General features: G+C 49.6%; 1 protein-coding gene across 3 annotated transcripts in view; it reads left to right on the top strand.

Annotated features, from left to right (window-relative positions):
* Positions 1–17,665, top strand: part of LOC141220313 (lysophospholipid acyltransferase 2-like) — a 206,523-nt gene that overhangs the window by 48,337 nt on the left and 140,521 nt on the right. The window lies entirely within an intron of this gene.

The raw sequence follows: 17,665 nt of genomic DNA, 5'->3' as shown, positions 1-17,665 counted from the left end.
GTTGTGGGAAAGACTAAGTGCAACACGAAGGGATGAGAGGGAGGGAGCCCAGACACTAGGGAAAGGGGGAGTGGAGACCAATAGGCAGATCTAATAACTCCCTGCCTCCCCTACAGTCCCTATATTGGTTTTACACCAATCACCGAGCCGGAAACCTAAGCCCTGTATATCCCTAGAGCTAGACCCTGAATAGGGAGAGAGAGGGGAGGAGCACTGGTCAGTCCCCACTTTAAACTAAAGACAACAAGGGAGACAAAGGGGGAGAAACTTAGCTTGAGCAGACTCCAGAGAGATTATACCAAACATCCTCCAAGCGCACCAGAGAGGAAGTAAGCAGACTGCTATCGCTCCAAGCCTTCACAAGGGAACTGTTAGAACTCTCCTGTTAGGTTTTTTCTAGTTTGCTGGTCACATGACCATTTTTGCCTATTTAATCCGGCTCCGCCCTCCTGGCCTTGCTGGACTTCATTGTATTTACTACTCTTGAGCTAGCTTGGTGCTCTGTTACCGTTCTCTGTTAGTTGTGCTAGGTCTTCGGACCTCTATGTTCTTTGTTGTGTGTTTTTCTTTGACTGCTACAATTTCTGCTAGGAGGTGTCCAACGTTATCCCAGTCCCTAGTTCTTGTAGGGATCCCTCCCTTGCATCTATAGGTCTTCGTACAGACTAGCCGAGGACTTTAGCGGGTCTGATCGCAGGATCAGGTTCCCCGTTACATCGTAGGGATCCAGTTTAGTTCTATTGTAGGGACAGATCTCCTGTCTTTCCTTAGTGCTTGTAGCAGATCATAACAGTAAGTCCAGCCCAAAAAATTTCTCTAAGGAAAGACCTCCAGTTTCCATCATGGTCTCGGTTCAAGATTTGGCTCAACGCTTGCAGGGACTCTCTCTGGAGGTGGCCGAGCTCCAACAACACGTGAGTAGCTGTTCTGGAGCACATTTGGTAGAGCCAAAGGTACGTCTGCCTGATCTATTTTTTGGTGAACAACAAGATTTTTTTTCTTTTAAAAATGCTTGTTTATTGTATTTTCGTTTAAGACCCAGATCCTCTGGTGATGAATCACAGCGCATAGGGTTCATAATGTCACTTTTGCGCAAGGATCCTCAGGGATGGGCTTTTTCTCTCCAACCTAGTGATCCGTGCTTTAGATCAGTGGATAGTTTTTTTTCTGCTTTGGGTTTGTTGTACGATGATCCTGATCGTGTCTCATCTGCTGAGTCTGAATTGAGACGTTTGAGGCAGGGATCAGGTAATGTGGAAAAGTATTGTTCTCACTTCCGTCGGTGGTCTGCCCAGGTGGGGTGGAACGATTCAGCTTTGAAAAGTTTGTTTCTTGCGGGGCTAGGTGAAAGGGTTAAAGATTTGCTGATTGCTTATCCCACACCTGGAAACTTGCAGGAGGCTATGCAATTAGCTATACGGGTGGACAGGAGACTGCGTGCAAGGGTTAATGAGAGCAAATCCTCTGCTATGTCAGCTCCGAGTCTTGAGAGGGTCTGTGCTGACAAAGGAGAGCCGATGGAGATTGGGGCGATGACACCCCGCTCTCAGGAAAAAGACCGCAGGCTTTCTGAAGGTTTGTGCTTCTATTGCGGAAATTCTGGTCATTTTATTAAGAACTGTGTGCTTCGTATGAACAAAGAAAAAAAAATGGTCAGTTATGCACGTATTGCCTGTTTAAATACAAAGGGAGTATTCCTATCTGCTACTACCGCTGCTCAGGAAGAATTAATTGAATTTCGGGTATTTGTGGATTGTGGTTCTACTCTGAATGTGATTGATGGGGGATTCTTGGAAAAACTTACATTAAAGCCTAAACCTTTGTCATCCCCTATTGCTGTGGTTTCTGTTGATGGCTCTCCCTTGAAGAGTGTTACTCACAAGGTCTGTGAGTTTCCCCTCACTATTAATGGTGTTCATCAAGAGAATTTGGATTTGGTAGTATTGAATAATTTGCCTTCTCCAGTAATATTGGGGTTGCCCTGGTTAAAATTGCATAATCCTGTACTGGATTGGTCTACCAATGAAATTAAGTCCTGGAGCCCTAAATGTTATGACAAGTGTTGTAACGGACGTATTGCTGCGGTGGAAAAAGGGGAATTACCTGTACCTATTCAGGATTTTTGGAGAGTTTTTTCTGAGGAGGAGTCACAAATTTTGCCTCCCCATAGAGACTATGATTGTACTATTGAATTTGTCCCTGGAGCGACTCTTCCTAAAAGTCGTTTATTTAATCTTACTATTCCTGAGAGAAAGGCTTTGGAGGAATACATACAGACGAGCTTGGCTGCCGGTCACATTAGGCCTTCCAAGTCTCCTGTGGCTGTTGGATTTTTTTTTGTTAAAAAAAAAGATGGCGGTTTACGTCCTTGTCTGGACTTTCGTGAGATTAATAAAATTACTGTACGCAATCCTTACCCACTGCCATGGATTCCTGATTTGTTTAACCAGTTAGTGGGGGCCAAGTGGTTCTCTAAAATTGATCTCCGGGGGGCATACAATTTGTTGCGCATGAAGGAGGGTGATGAATGGAAGACTGCTTTTAACACTCCTGTGGGTCATTTTGAGAATCTGGTTATGCCTTTTGGTCTTACCAATGCTCCAGCATTTTTTCAGAATCTTATTAATGACATCCTTAGACCTTTGATCGGCAAAAATGTGGTTGTGTATTTGGATGACATTCTGATTTATTCGCCTGATCTGGAGTCTCATTGGCGGAGCGTACGTGAGGTTTTACAGTTATTAATGGACAATTCGCTTTTTGCTAAGCTAGAGAAATGTGAGTTCGCTGTACAGAGAATTAGTTTTTTGGGTTACATTATCTCCAGCGAAGGCTTTGAGATGGACCCGGTTAAAGTTCAAGCTGTGCAGGAATGGCCTAGGCCTATTGGTTTGAAATCGATACAGAGGTTTTTGGGTTTCGCCAATTATGACAGAAAATTCATAAAAAAAATTTCTATTATTGTCAAACCGCTGACCGATCTCACTAGGAAAGGTGCTAATGCGGTTCAGTGGACTTCTGAGGCCATTGAAGCTTTTGTGTTTCTAAAGGAGAGGTTCACCTCTGCTCCCATCCTTATGCAGCCTGATGTGACTAAGCCGTTTTTGGTTGAGGTTGATGCTTCTTCTGTGGGGGTTGGTGCGGTGTTGTCTCAGGAAAGCAAGGATGGAGTACATCCCTGTGCCTTTTTTTTCAAAAAATTTTTCTGAGACTGAACTTAATTACGATATTGGTAATCGGGAATTGCTGGCTATTAAACTCGCATTTGAACACTGGTGTCATCTCTTGGAAGGTGCTGAATTTCCCATTCAGGTTTTCACTGATCATAAAAATCTGATCTATCTTGATGCTGCCAAGCGCTTGAATGCCCGTCAGGCTAGGTGGGCACTTTTTTTCCTCGCGGTTTAATTTTTCCGTTACTTACATCCCGGGTACCAAGAATGTTAAAGCGGATGCTTTGTCTCGCAGCTTTTCTCCCATGGTCAGTGCTGAGGAGGAGGAGGAGAGCATTTTACAAGAAGGTGTTGTGATTGCTGCATTGGACTCCGTTTTGGAGGATGAGATTCTTAAAGCTCAGGAGAATGCCCCATCTAACACTCCCCATGGGAGGTTGTTTGTGCCTAGGACCTTTAGGAGAGATTTGTTTGTTGAGTGTCATGAGTCTCGGTTGGCAGGTCATCCAGGAATTTCTGAGACCAAGAGACTTGTGGGTCGCAGTTTTTGGTGGCCTGGATGGCAGAAGGAAGTCATTAAGTGGGTGCGTCAATGTACTGTGTGTGCTAGATCTAAGTCTTCGCATGCTCCTGCTGCGGGGTTGCTTTGCCCTCTGGAGGTTCCTAGTGCACCTTGGACACATCTGGCTATGGACTTTATTACTGACCTTCCCCCCTCTGAAGGTTTCACGGTCATCTGGGTGGTAGTGGACCGTTTTAGCAAGATGTGTCACTTGGTTCCCTTCATCAAACTGCCTTGCGCTAAGACACTCGCTAAGGCCTTTGTCAAGGAAATTGTCAGACTACATGGCGTTCCTACTGACATTGTTTCTGATAGGGGACCTCAGTTCGTGGCTCGTTTTTGGCGTGCCTTTTGTGACAGGTTGGGAGTTCATTTGTCGTTTTCATCCGGATATCATCCTGAGTCTAATGGCCAGACAGAGAGAAAAAACAGGATGTTGAGCAGTTCTTGCGTTGCTTTGTGGCAGACAATCAAGAGGGGTGGTCTGAGTTTCTGCCACTTGCTGAATTTGCTCTTAACAACCATACATCCTCTTCTGCTGGGTGTTCGCCTTTTTTTTGCTGTACTGGGAGACATCCGTCTTTTGGGTCATTCTCCAAATTGGTATCGGCTGTGCCTGAGGAGGAGAGTTTTTCCGGTGATTTGGAGAGAGTTTGGACGGATGTGCGTGATAATCTTCAGGAGGCTAACAAAAAATCTAAGAAGTACTTTGATAGGAAACGGCAAGAGGTTTCGTTTGCTATTGGTGACATGGTTTGGTTGTCCTCTAAGAATCTGCGATTGAGGATTCCTTCGAAAAAATTGGGTCCCAAGTTTGTAGGGCCCTTTAAGGTGCTTCAGATAGTTAACCAATCTGCTGTTAGGTTGGAGGTTCCTACCTCCTGGAAGATTAATCCGGTGTTTCATGTTTCTCTGTTGAAAAAAGCTGATGTGTCGGTTGGTGACGCCTCTGCCACTGTTCCTCCGGTGGTGGAGGACGGGGAATATGAAATTTCCCGCATCCTAAATTCTAGACGGTATAGAGGGAGTTTGCAGTATCTCGTCGCTTGGAAGGGTTTCGGACCCGAGGATAACTCATGGGTGAGGGCGGATGATGTTTCTGCTTCCAGACTTGTCAGAGCGTTTCACAGGAGGTTTCCTGATAAGCCCGGTCCTAGGGGATCCGGAGGATCCTCTTAGAAGAGGGGGTACTGTTAGAACTCTCCTGTTAGGTTTTTTCTAGTTTGCTGGTCACATGACCATTTTTGCCTATTTAATCCAGCTCCGCCCTCCTGGCCTTGCTGGACTTCATTGTATTTACTACTCTTGAGCTAGCTTGGTGCTCTGTTACCGTTCTCTTAGTTGTGCTAGGTCTTCGGACCTTTATGTTCTTTGTTGTGTGTTTTTCTTTGACTGCTACAATTTCTGCTAGGAGGTGTCCAACGTTATCCCAGTCCCTAGTTCTTGTAGGGATCCCTCCTTGCATCTATAGGTCTTCGTACAGACTAGCCGAGGACTTTAGCGGGTCTGATCGCAGGATCAGGTTCCCCGTTACATCGTAGGGATCCAGTTTAGTTCTATTGTAGGGACAGATCTCCTGTCTTTCCTTAGTGCTTGTAGCAGATCATAACAGGAACATGTGAATATCACTGGCGATCTCCTGCAGCAAAGTGACAGTTTAACTCGAATGCAAGGTGTTATGGATCCGAATGGTGGAACCACTGTGCCGTGGTACAAGGAGGGACCAGAGGGGCGTGACAAGGGTCCAACCCGGACCGACCTTGGCTACACGGCGGCTCAGTCGACTCTGTGAACCAAGGAGGGACCGAGAGGGTGGACCAGGTGCCACTCTGGGACCGGCTGTAATGCACACGCCCGGGCTGAGCGGCGTGTGCGTGTGATTCCACTGGACCTTGCCGGAGAGTGAATGCCTGGAGGGGCGTAACTAGGTATTCACCCGATCCGACCAGGGTCGCACGACGGCATACGACGCCAGTGCACCAAGGAGGAACCGAGCAGAGGGACCAGGTGTTACTCCAGGACAGACCCCGGACACGGCTGTTGACCCACACAGGGGAATACAGGAACAGACTGGTTAGGCTGGCACACAGACTGGTGGGAATAGGCAGGCACGACTGGTATGCAGGCAGGCGGTTATGCAGGCAGGGGGGTACAGGCAAGCACGGCTAGAGTGCAGACAGGGAGGCACTAGCAGGTAGGAACACAGGCGGGATAGGACCCAGTACACACTGGGACTCAGGAACAGAACCACAGATGTGGCGGACAAACACAGCAGAGTGAGGCCGCCCAGAGAGGTGAGCGAGAGCAGGGCAGGACGAGACCGCCTGGAGCGGTGAGCAAGAGTAGAGCAGGACAATGCCGCCTGGAGCGGTGAGCGAAGGGTCAGAGCTGAGCGAGACTGCCGGAGCAGTGAGCAAGGAGTCAGAGCAGAGCGAGACTGCCGGATCAGTGAGCAAAGGAGTCAGAGCAGAGCGAGACTGCCGGAGCAGTGAGCAAAGGAGTCAGAGCAGAGCGAGACTGCCGGAGCGGCGAGCAAAGGCAGAGCAGGCTAGAACCGCCGGAGTGGTGAGCAAAGGTAGAGCAGGCTAGAACTGCCGGAGCGGGGAGCAAAGGCAGAGCAGGCTAGAACCGCCGGAGCGGTGAGCAAAGGCAGAGCAGGGGGGACAGGGCTCTGTTCACACGGAACAGACAGAAAGGGAAAGGCAGAACCAGATACCCTCAGGGTACTTGCAGAGAAGTAGCGAGTGGACCACAAACTCACAAACGGGAGTACAGTGACATCGAGCAGGAGTTAGGTACGAGTTGAGACTCTGCAGAAAAAGGAAAGGTACGGACAAAGAGAAACACGGGAAACAGGCTAGAAGAGAATACAGACAAGAACAGACACAGTAGCAAGATACAGGAGCGGGTCTAGGTAGCAGCCCCAAGAAGGCGGGAGGAACAGGCTAGGAGCGTGTTCAGACAGGACAGACAAGATACAGGAGCGGGTCTAGGTAATCGGCCCCTAGAAGGCGGGAGGAACAGGCGTGTTCAGACAGGCCTGAAAATACAGCCTCCAGGATAGGCAGACAAGAGAACACAGAAGGGACCTGGCACATTCAGAGTGCAAGAGCACACTAAATGAAACACAATGCTCAGGCAGGGATTGATTGGAGCAGCTGGGTTAAATACCAGGTGACAGACAGCAATAGGCTGAGAACGCACAAGGGGTGTGCCTGCAGCAGGTACAAAAAGCAGGAAGTGATCGGGCGCCGCCCTTAAGCAGCAGAAACAGACACAAACAGACAGCATGGAGGGAAGCCAGAGAGACATTCTGGACTGGAGATCAAGTGCGCGCTCTTGCACAGTGGGAGATGGACCACTATGCAAGGACGCCGCCAGGTATGTTACACCGACCTTGTGTGAGAGCAGGCGACTCCCACGGGACTGGCGACAGATGTAGACTGGCACGGTAGATAGGCTCAGTAGTAGGCAGACAGACGAGCACTGCAGGTAGACAGGCTGGTGGGCACAGCTGGTAGACAGGCTAGCGGGCACGACTGGTAGACAGGTTGGCGGGCACAGCTGGTGGACAGGCTGGCGGGTACGGCTGATGGACAGGCTGGCGGGCACGGCTGATGGACAGGCTGGCGGGCACGGCTGATGGACTGGCTGGAGGGCACGGCTGATGGACTGGCTGGCGGGTACGGCTGATGGACAGACTGGCGGGCACAGCTAGTTAACAGGCTGGCGGGCAGCACGTGGACCTGAGAACTGACAAAAAGGTTAGGATACCAAATTAACACGTTGCACAGGCACCTCCATGCGCGCACCCCGGACATAGCCAGCGTGGGAGACGAGCGGCGGCGCAGGAGACACCTGGCCGGAGCTGCGGCGGTAAGGAGGTCGGCGTCTCTGCCGGGCAGGAGGCAGATACGCCGGCACTACAGTGCCGCCTCCCCTTTATGCCATCTCTTCTTTAATCCCGCAAGAAATTTGTCCAGAAAAAGAGGAGCATTAATGTTCTCCCTGGGCTCCCATGACTTCTCCTCAGGACCAAACCCCTTCCAATCCACAAGAAAAAATGTTTTTCCTCTTACCCTCTTGGTAGCCAAAATGTTCTCTACCTCAAAAACGTCCTCAGCGCTGACTGGAGCTGGAGTGGTACCCGGATCGTCAGAGAAAGGATTGAGGACAACAGGCTTGAGAAGAGACACATGGAAGGAATTGGGGATCCATAATGAGGCAGGGAGTTTCAGCTTGTACGCCACAGAATTGATCTGTATCAGGATCTCAAAAGGACCAATGAACCGTGGATCCAATTTGTATGAAGGAATCTTGAGACGAACATACTTGGGAGGATAGACAGACCTTGTCCCCCGGACGGAATAGAGGCGGATCCAGACATCTCTTGTCTGCATGTCTCTTCATATGCTCAGAGGACTGCAGCAACGAAGACTTGGTGTCCTCCCAGATCTCGGAAAAAATTTTAACGAGAGATTCCGCAGCAGTATTGTCAACAGAAGCAGAGACAAGAAACGGAATATTGGGATGTTGACCGTATACCACAAAAAACGGAGACTTGGCTTAGGATTCACTCACATGGTTATTGTAGGAAAATTCGGCCCAAGGCAGGAATTCCACCCAGTTGCTATGGTGACGAAGTGCCGGAGGAAGCTAGTCAGGATTTAATTGATACGCTCAACCTGGCCATTAGATTGTGGATGATAAGCTTATGAGAAATCTAATGTGACGTTCAGAAGCTTGCACGTGGTTCTCCAGAAGCGAGAAGTAAACTGGACTCCCCTATCCAAGATAATAAGAAGGGGTAGACCATGGAGATGGAAGATGCAAAGAATGAGCTCTTTAGCCAGCACTGGCGCAGAGGGAAGACCCGGCAAGGGAATGAAGTGGGGCATTTTGGGGAAGCGGTCAGCGACCACCCGTATGACAGTACAACCGGCCGATACAGGAAGATCCGTGATGAAATCCATTGCAATGTGTTGCCACGGAGCGGAGGGCACAGGTAGATGAAGTACTAGCCCAGTCGGAAGTTGCCTAGGAGTCTTGTTTCGAGCACAAGAAGAGCAGGCAGAGACAAAATCCGCAACGTCCTTGCGCACTGTCGGCCACCAATAATGTTGGGAGATAAGCAGAAGTGTCTTCTTCTGTCCGGCATGGCCTGCCAGTTTAGACGAATGACCCCAGAATAGGACCTTCCACCTATCCACATCAGATACAAAAGTCTTACCTGGAGGAAGACGAGACATTAAACGAGGCGACAGAAATTATTCTGGAGGGCTCAGTGATGTGTAGAGGCTCCTCCTCTTGGTCGGTCGACAGAAATGATCTGGAGAGTGCGTCTGCCTTGATATTTTTATCTGCCGGCCGGAAGTGTAAAGAGAAATTAAAGCGGACGAAGAAGAGACCATCTGGCCTGACGAGGATTAAGTCTGACTGCTGACTGCAGGTATGCGAGATTCTTATGGTCCGTGTAGATGACCACAGAATGCAGAGCCCCTTCTAGCAAGAACCGCCATTCCTCCAGCCCCAGATTGATGGCAAGCAGTTCCCGATCTCCTATGGAGTATTTGCGCTCAGAAGGGGAGAAGAGCTTAGAAAAGAAGCCGCAGGTCACCATTCGCCTGGACGAGGATTTGTGGGTGAGAACTGCTCTGGCCCCTGAGGAAGAGGCATCAACCTCCAGGAAGAACTGTTTGTTACAGTCAGGCCGGTGTAGCACTGTATCAGAAGGGAAAGCTAGCTTCAAGGACACGAAGGCACTTTCTGCCTCGGGAGTCCACTCCTTGGGATTAGCCACTTTACGGGTCAGGGCAGAAATGGGAGCAGTCCAGGAAGACAAGTGAGGGATGAACAGGCGGTAATAATTGGCGAATCCCAGAAACCGCTGAATAGCCTTCAGCCCCTCAGGTCGGGGCCACTTTAGGACGGCAGACACCTTTTCGGGGTCCATCTTAAGACCGGTCTCCGAGCTTATGTATCCCAGGAATGGAAGAGAAGTCTGTTCGAAAACGCATTTCTCGAACTTGGCATACAGACGATTCTTCCTGAGCCTCTGTAATACCTGTCGAACGTCTCTCTGATGTGATGGCAAATCAGAAGAAAACACCAGGATATCGTGCACTACTATGCAAGAGTTTAGGAGATCTCGGAAGATGTCATTCACCAGCTCCTGAAAGACTACTGGCGCGTTTCAGAGTCCAAAGGGCATCACGCGATACTCGTAGTGACCATCTCGAGTGTTTTATTCCGTCTTCCACTTGTCACCCTGGAGAATCCGGATCAGATTGTACACGCCACGAAGATCGAGTTTAGTGAAGATATTTGCTCCTTTTAGGCGATCAAACAACTAAGAGATGAGAGGCAGGGGATACTTGGTTTTAATAGTAATCTGATTTAGGCCCCTATAGTCAATACAAGGGCGAAGAGAGCCGTCCTTTTTCTTGACGAAGAAGAATCCTTCTCCAGCCGGAGAGGTGGATTTCTGGATAAATCCCCTAGCAAGATTCTCTTCAATGTACTCAGACATGGCACGGGTCTCGGCCAGCGATAGGGGGTAGATTCGACCACAGGGAGGTGAGGCACCAGGGATGAGGACGATGGGACATAGGCCTATGAGGAGGTAGTGTCTCAGCCTCCTTCTTGTCAAAGACATCCGCATATGACCTGTAAGGTGCCAGCAAGCCAGGTAGATTAGCTGGAGTGGACGGAGGTCGAGCAGGACGGACAGGAACAAAGCAGGTCTTGTGACACTCTTGACCCCAGCGGAGCACCTCTCCCAAACTCCAATTCAAGACTGGCTCTTGTCTCTATAGCCAAGGCTGTCCCAGCAGCAAGGGATGAGAAATGCCGGACAGCACGTAGAAGGAGATTTTCTCTGAATGCCGCATACCAATCTGGAGAACTACGGGCTTGGAGACGAACAAGATGGACTCGGAGAGAGGCTTCCCATCTACAGAGGAAACCGCCAACAGATCCGGAAGACGTTGGGTAGAGATCCGATACTGCTCAACAATCCAGATAAGCAGTCTCGACAAAACGGATGTTGCCACTGGAAACCGAAACAGACAGAGTCAAGGATGGAGAGGAAGAATTCTTGCCCAGGACGGCCTCTCCAAGTGATCCTAGGCACTGGAGTTTCCCGGTCTCTCCGGGTAAGAGCGGATCAAATGCTCCGAACTGCCACAATAGAAGCATCTTCCCTCAGCGTAGACGTCCTCTCTCACAAACTACCACTTTGGAACTCTCCTGAAACCTGATGTCAATCCGCGTGGCCAAGGACACTAGATTATCCAGAGAGGTGGGGATATTTCGACGGCCAGGTCGTCCTTGATCCGCCCAGAAAGACCTCAAAAGGTAGACACCAGAGCCTCATTATTCCAGGCGAGTTCAGACGCCAAGGTGCGGAAATGTACCGTGTACTGGCCCTTTCTGAGGTTCCACTGGCACAGATGGAGGAGAGAGGAGGCAGTTGAGGAAATGCGGCCGGGCTCATCAAAAACCCTCTGGAAGGCCTGGAGATCCGACACTAGAGGGTCCCCTCTCTCCCACAGGTGATTGAGCCACGCCAATGCCTCCCCTGAGAGGGGGGACATAATGAAGGCCACTTTAGCCCGATCCGAAACAAACTGATGAGCCAGGAGCTCGAAGTTCAGCGTGCACTGATTGATGAAGCCCCGATATAGCGCGGGATCACCGCCAAAGCGTGGAGGAGCAGAAAGTCCGGGTCCAAAGCTGGGTGCCACACCGCCACTGGGTTGAGGCGACGCCGGAGCAGATACCGCTTGGTTAGACGTGGACACAGCTGGGGTGGACAGTGCATCCAGGCCGGAGTTTACAGTCCGTAGAAAGGACAGGATTGTATCCTGTTGAGATCTCTGGCGGGAGGCCTTCTGATACAGGTCCGAGACCGAAGGAGCCTGGGAGCCACCGGATTCCATGGCCTGTGCAAATTGTTACGGATCCGGATGGTGGAACCACTGTGCCGTGGTACCAGGAGGGACCAGAGGGGCATGACTAGGGACCAACCCGGACCAACCCTGGCTACACGGCGCCACAGTCGACTCCGTGAACCAAGGAGGAACCGAGAGGGTGGACCAGATGCCACTCTGGAACCGACCTCGTGTGAGAGCAGGCGACTTCCACGGGACTGGCGACAGATGTAGACTGGCACGGCAGATAGGCTCAGTAGTAGGCAGACAGACTAACATGGCAGGTAGACAGACTGATGGGCACGGCTGGTAGATAGGCTGTCGTGTACGGCAGATGGACAGGCTAGCGGGCACGGCCTCTAGGCTGGCGGGCACGGCTGATAGACAAGCTGGCGGGCACGGCTGATAGACCGGCTGGCGGGCAAGGCTGGTTAACAGGCTGGTGGGCAGCACTGGGACCTGAGAACTGACAGAAAGGTTAGGAGACCAAACTAACACATTGCACAGGCACCTCCATGTTGGGGGAGGTGCCTTATATATTACCTGTCCTCCTGTCATTGGCTGGGGACATCTTAGGACGGCGCACACAGCCCCTTTAAGAGACAGGGATCACGCGCGCCCTAAGCACAGTTCCCTGGGTTCTGCACACAGTGCACGCACCATGGACACAGCCAGTGTGGGAGACGAGTGGCGGCACGGGAGACACCTGGCCGGAAACGCAGCGGTAAGGAGGTTGGCGTCTCTGCCGGGTAGGAGGCAGAGACGCCGGTGCTACACAACAAGGGTTTGTCAATTAACAAGAGGAGGGAGATAGCTGCTGGGTCCTAAAGGCAGAAAGGTTAAGAGGGCATCTGCAATGCCAGGCGCAGCGACCTTGTACAAACAGATCCAGAGAGACTGTCTGTTACACCTGACACACCCGTGACAGGGACCTGCAAAGACTGTTGTTAAGGACGTGGTCTATTGGCATTGTCATAATCCTGGACACGTAGCCACCCGGTGCCATATGTCCCCTGAACCAGTGGACTGCAGCCTAGGCCTGTTCCTATTACGCCTAACCGGCCTGTAGCGTGGACGGTCAACCTGGTGAGGGGTCGCAAGCGTGTGCCATTATTGGGGTGATGGTGCTTGGAGTATTAGACTCTGGGAGTCTGGTGACCCTAATCAGTGCTACCCTTCCCCACCAGCTGATACCTGCCTGTGGGCATTCGCTGCATACATGGGGACGCCAAGGACTACCCTGTGGCCAGAGTAACTGTGGGAACAGACTGTGGTGCCCAGCCCCATGAGGTCGGGGTGGTTAAGGACCTGATACATCCCGTCATATTGGGGCGGGACTTTTCTTTATTTTGGGACTTGTGGAAAAGGGGGTCCGTATCGAGTTGCTCAGGCAAAAAACAGATCCCTCGGGAAGAAACCCTGTTGAAATCAATGGTGTATGAGTTCCCCCTGTGTGTCTTTGCCAGGGAAGAGGACGAGACTGTGACCAAGGAGGCTGACCTCCCCGAGTTAGAGGTGTCCGGAGAGAACTTTGGGTCTGCTCAAGTTCGGGACTTGACCTTAAAGGGGGCGTAGGACAATGTTACTATCTGTAATGGGGTTGCTCAGGAGCCGGGGCAGACTCCAGGTTCCCACACTTTGCAATTTAGGGGGAATTAGTGTATCAGGTGACCAAACTAAGGGCTGGTGAGATAGTGGAACAGCTGTTAGTTCCAGTACCATAACGACGGAGGTTATTAGATATGGCCCATTCACTTGTTCTGGGGGGACACCTGGGGGTCGAGAAAACTTAGCAGATTATACTGAGGAGGTTCTATTGGCCAGGATGTTACCGGGAGATCCTAGACTATTGTAGGTCCTGCCAGATAACTGCGTCCTCCTCCCATTTCTGGTCCCACTACCTGTTATAGAGGTCCCCTTTGAGAAGATTGCCATGGACCTCGTGGGTACCTTAGTTAAATGGGCCCGGGGCCACCAGTACATCCTGGTGGCCATTGACTATGCGAACCAGTACCCCGAAGCAGTACCCCTAAGGAATTTGTCAAGTAAAAATATAGCCCGGGAACTGGTCCTTATTTTTGCCAGGACAGGTCTGCCAAAGGACATTTTAACAAACCAGGGAACCACCTTCATGAGCAAAGTGATGAAGGAGCTGTGTAAGGTCCTTCAGATTGCCCAGCTACGTACCTCAGTTTACCATAAACGGACGGCCTAGTGGAGCATTTTAACAAAACTTTAAAGGCGATGCTCAGGAAGGTCATTGAGAAGAATGGGAGAGACTGGGACTACCTGCTTTAGTTTCTGCTCATCTCTGTTAGAGAAGTTCCTCAAGCCTCCACTGGCTTCTCTCCATTTGAGCTCCTGTATGGTCAGAATCCAAGAGGACTGCTAGACATCGCCAAGTAAACCTGGGAGGCTGAGGTCACGCCCCACCGGAGCACCATCGAGCACGTCGCCCGGGTGCAGGAGAGAATGGCGAAGGTGATGCCCATCATGAAGGAACATTTCCAGGTGCTAGAAGCACAGGCAAGGGTGTATAACCGGTAAGCGAGGCTGAGGCAATTCCAGCCTGGGTATCACGTTCTGGTGCTTATTCCTACTGTTGAGAGCAAGTTTCTGACCAAGTGGCACGGCCTGTATTAGGTGGTGGAGAAACTCAGCCAAGTGAACTACAAGGTCCACCAGCCTTGCCGAAGAAAGCCGCACCAAGTACATCATGTAAACTTGCTAAAGCCGTGACAAGATCGAGAAACGCTTGGGATCCCTTGTCTGGGAACCAGTCCCAAAGCCAAAGTGGAGGGCATCACTATAGCAGAGACTCTATCGTCGGCCCAGAAGCAACAGTGTAGAGAGCTGCTGCAACGGAACCGTGATCTGTTCTCGGAGTTGTTGGGATGTATGCAGGTGGTCGCATGATGTGCTAACGGAAGCGCATGTTAGGGTAAACCTTAAGCCCTATAGGACTCCAGAAGCCCACCGTGAGGTGATCTCAACCGAGGTGAAGAGGATGCTGGACCTCGGTGTGATAGAGGAATCAAAGAACGGATGGTCGAGTCCCATCGTTCTCGTGCCAAAGCCCGACGGGGAGTGGAGCTTTTGCAATGACTACCGCCGGCTGAATGAGGTATCCAAGTGTGACACATACCCGATGCCCCGCGTCTATGAACTCATTGAAAGGCTTAGATCTGCGAGATATATTACCACCCTTGACCTGACGAAGGGCTACTGACAGATCCCCATGTCCCAGAGGGCCAAGGAGAAGACAGCTTTCTCAACATCTGATGGGTGTTTCCAATACATGTGAATGCCTTTTGGACTGCAGGGGGGCCCAGCCACCTTCTAGAGGGCCATGGATTGGATCCTAGCCCCACATAAGAAGTATGCCGCAGCCTACCTTGATGACATTGTGGTCTTTAGCCCAGACTGGGCTAGTCATCTTCCAAAGGTACAGGCAATTCCGAATGCTCTGTGGAAGGCAGGGTTCACTATAAATACAAAAAAATGTGCCATTGGGAAGGAAGAGGCCAAGTACTTAGGCTATGTCGTCGGGAGAGGCAAAATCAAACCGCAAATTAATAGTTACATAGTTTATACATAGTTTATAAGGCCGAAAAAAGACAAGCGTCCATCCAGTTCAGCCTATTTCTTGTGCACTGCAGCTATTCCGCAGCGTTGATCCAGGGAAAGGCAAAAAAAAAACATGCGGTATAGGCCAATTTACATCATTGAGGAAAAATTCACTTCCCGACTCCAATCTGGCAGTCAGATTAAATCCCTGGATTAATTAACTATCACTAAGCATAAGATGTAATTTTATTGTTCTCAAGAAAGGCGTCCAGGCCTCTCTTGAACTCATTAAGTGAGTTGGACATCACCACTTCCTCTCCCAGAGAGTTCCAGAGTCTCACGGCTCTGACCGTAAAGAATCCCCTTCTATGCTGGTGCAGGAACCTCCTTTCCTCCAGGCGCATAGTGTGCCCCCTCGTCTTTGTCACCATCCTTGGTATAAACAGGTCATGGGAGAGATCTCTGTACTGCCCCCTGATGTATTTATACATGTTTATGAGGTCTCCCCTAAGCATTCTCTTTTCCAACGTAAATAGGCCTAATTTTGACAACCTTTCTGGGTATTCTAGTCCCTCCATTCCCTTTATTACCTTAGTCGCCCTCCTTTGTACCCTCTCTAGCTCCAATATGTCTTTCCTGAGCACCGGAGCCCAGAACTGTGCACAATATTCTAAGTGCGGCCTTACCAGCGCTTTATACAGAGGAAGAACAATGTTCTCATCATATGCCCCTATTCCTCTTCTGATGCATGCCATGACTCTATTTGCCTTCGCAGCTGCTGCCTGACACTGGGCACTCCAATTTAATTTGCTGTTAACCAAGACGCCCAGGTCCTTCTCCATGTCAGCTTTCCCCAACGGTTTCCCATTTAATATGTATGGGTGACTGCTGTTTTTCTTTCCCATGTGCATGACCTTACATTTATTGGCCCAACTCCCTAATTTATCTAAATCCTCCTGTAGCTGTGCCCTATCCTCATCTGTATTAACTACTTTGCAAAGTTTAGTATCATCTGCAAATATTGCTATTTTACTATGCAACCCTTCCACTAGATCATTAATAAATATATTAAATAATATAGGGCCCAAGACAGACCCTTGAGGCACCCCGCTAGTAACCCTGACACACCCTGAGCTTACTCCATTGATAACCACCCTCTGCTTTCTATCACTCAGCCAGCTATTTACCCACTTGCACACATTATCCCCCAGACCAAGCATTCTCATTTTATATACCAAACTTTTGTGTGGCACGGTATCAAACGCTTTGGAGAAGTCAAGGTATACAACATCCACTGACTCTCCCCGGTCCAGCTGTGAGCTCACCTCCTCGTAGAAGGCGATCAGGTTTGTTTGGCAGGAGCGATCCCTCATGAATCCATGTTGATATGGAGTTAGACAGTTATTATCATTATGATATTCTACAATAGCATCTCTAAGAAATCCTTCAAACAATTTACCCACAACAGACGTTAAGCTTACTGGTCTATAGTTCCCAGGGTCACTTTTAGACCCCTTTTTGAATATTGGTACCACATTTGCTTGGCACCAGTCTAGTGGGACAGTCCCTGTCCATAAAGAGTGCTTGAATATAAGATACAGCGGTCTGTCTATCACATTACTTAATTCTTTTAGCACCCGGGGGTGTATGCCATCTGGGCCTGGTGACTTGTCTATTTTGATATTATTTAGGCGTTTCTGAACTTCCTCCTGGGTTAGGTGGGTGATATTTAGCGGAGGGTTTACTTTATCACTCTGCATTTCCTCCGATAAATTGTTTTCTTTTGTGAAAACAGTGGAGAAGAAGCTATTGAGTAGGTTTGCTTTACCCTCATCGCCCTCTATGATTTTACCCAGGTTATTTTTCAGTGGGCCAACTCCATCAGTTTTAATCCTTTTACTGTTTATATGGTTAAAGAACAGTTTGGGATTCATTTTACTTTCCTTGGCAATTAGTTTCTCTGTCTCCTCTTTTGCTATTCTTATTTGTTTCTTACAGATTTTGTTTTTTTCCCTATAAGATATTAGCGCTTCCTCACTGCCTTCTTGTTTAAGTTTACCGAAAGCCCTTTTTTTGTTTTTCATTGCCCTCTTGACTTCCTTATTTAGCCACATTGGCTTCCTCCTATTCCTAGCCCTTTTATTCCCATAAGGTATGTACCTTCTACAGTGACTATGTAGGACTGTTTTGAAAATTTCCCATTTTCTATCCGTGCTCCTATAACTGAAGATACTATCCCAGTCTATAAGGTGAAGGGCATCTCTTAGCTGATCAAACTTTGCCCTCCTGAAGTTCAGTGTTTTTGTGACTCCCTTGCTGGGCACCCTACTAAAGCACATGTGGAATTGTATAATGTTGTGGTCACTATTTCCCAGGTGCCCCCTGACCTGCATCTCAGTTATTCTGTCTGGCCTGTTAGTTAATATTAAGTC

This window comes from Phyllobates terribilis, unplaced genomic scaffold (assembly GCF_046119375.1).
Source record: "Phyllobates terribilis strain yellow unplaced genomic scaffold, ASM4611937v1 Scaffold_2__4_contigs__length_985480577, whole genome shotgun sequence".
In the NCBI taxonomy this organism is placed as follows: domain Eukaryota; kingdom Metazoa; phylum Chordata; class Amphibia; order Anura; family Dendrobatidae; genus Phyllobates; species Phyllobates terribilis.
Note: the sequence above shows the minus strand (reverse complement) of the source record. Positions and strands in the feature narration are given on the sequence as shown.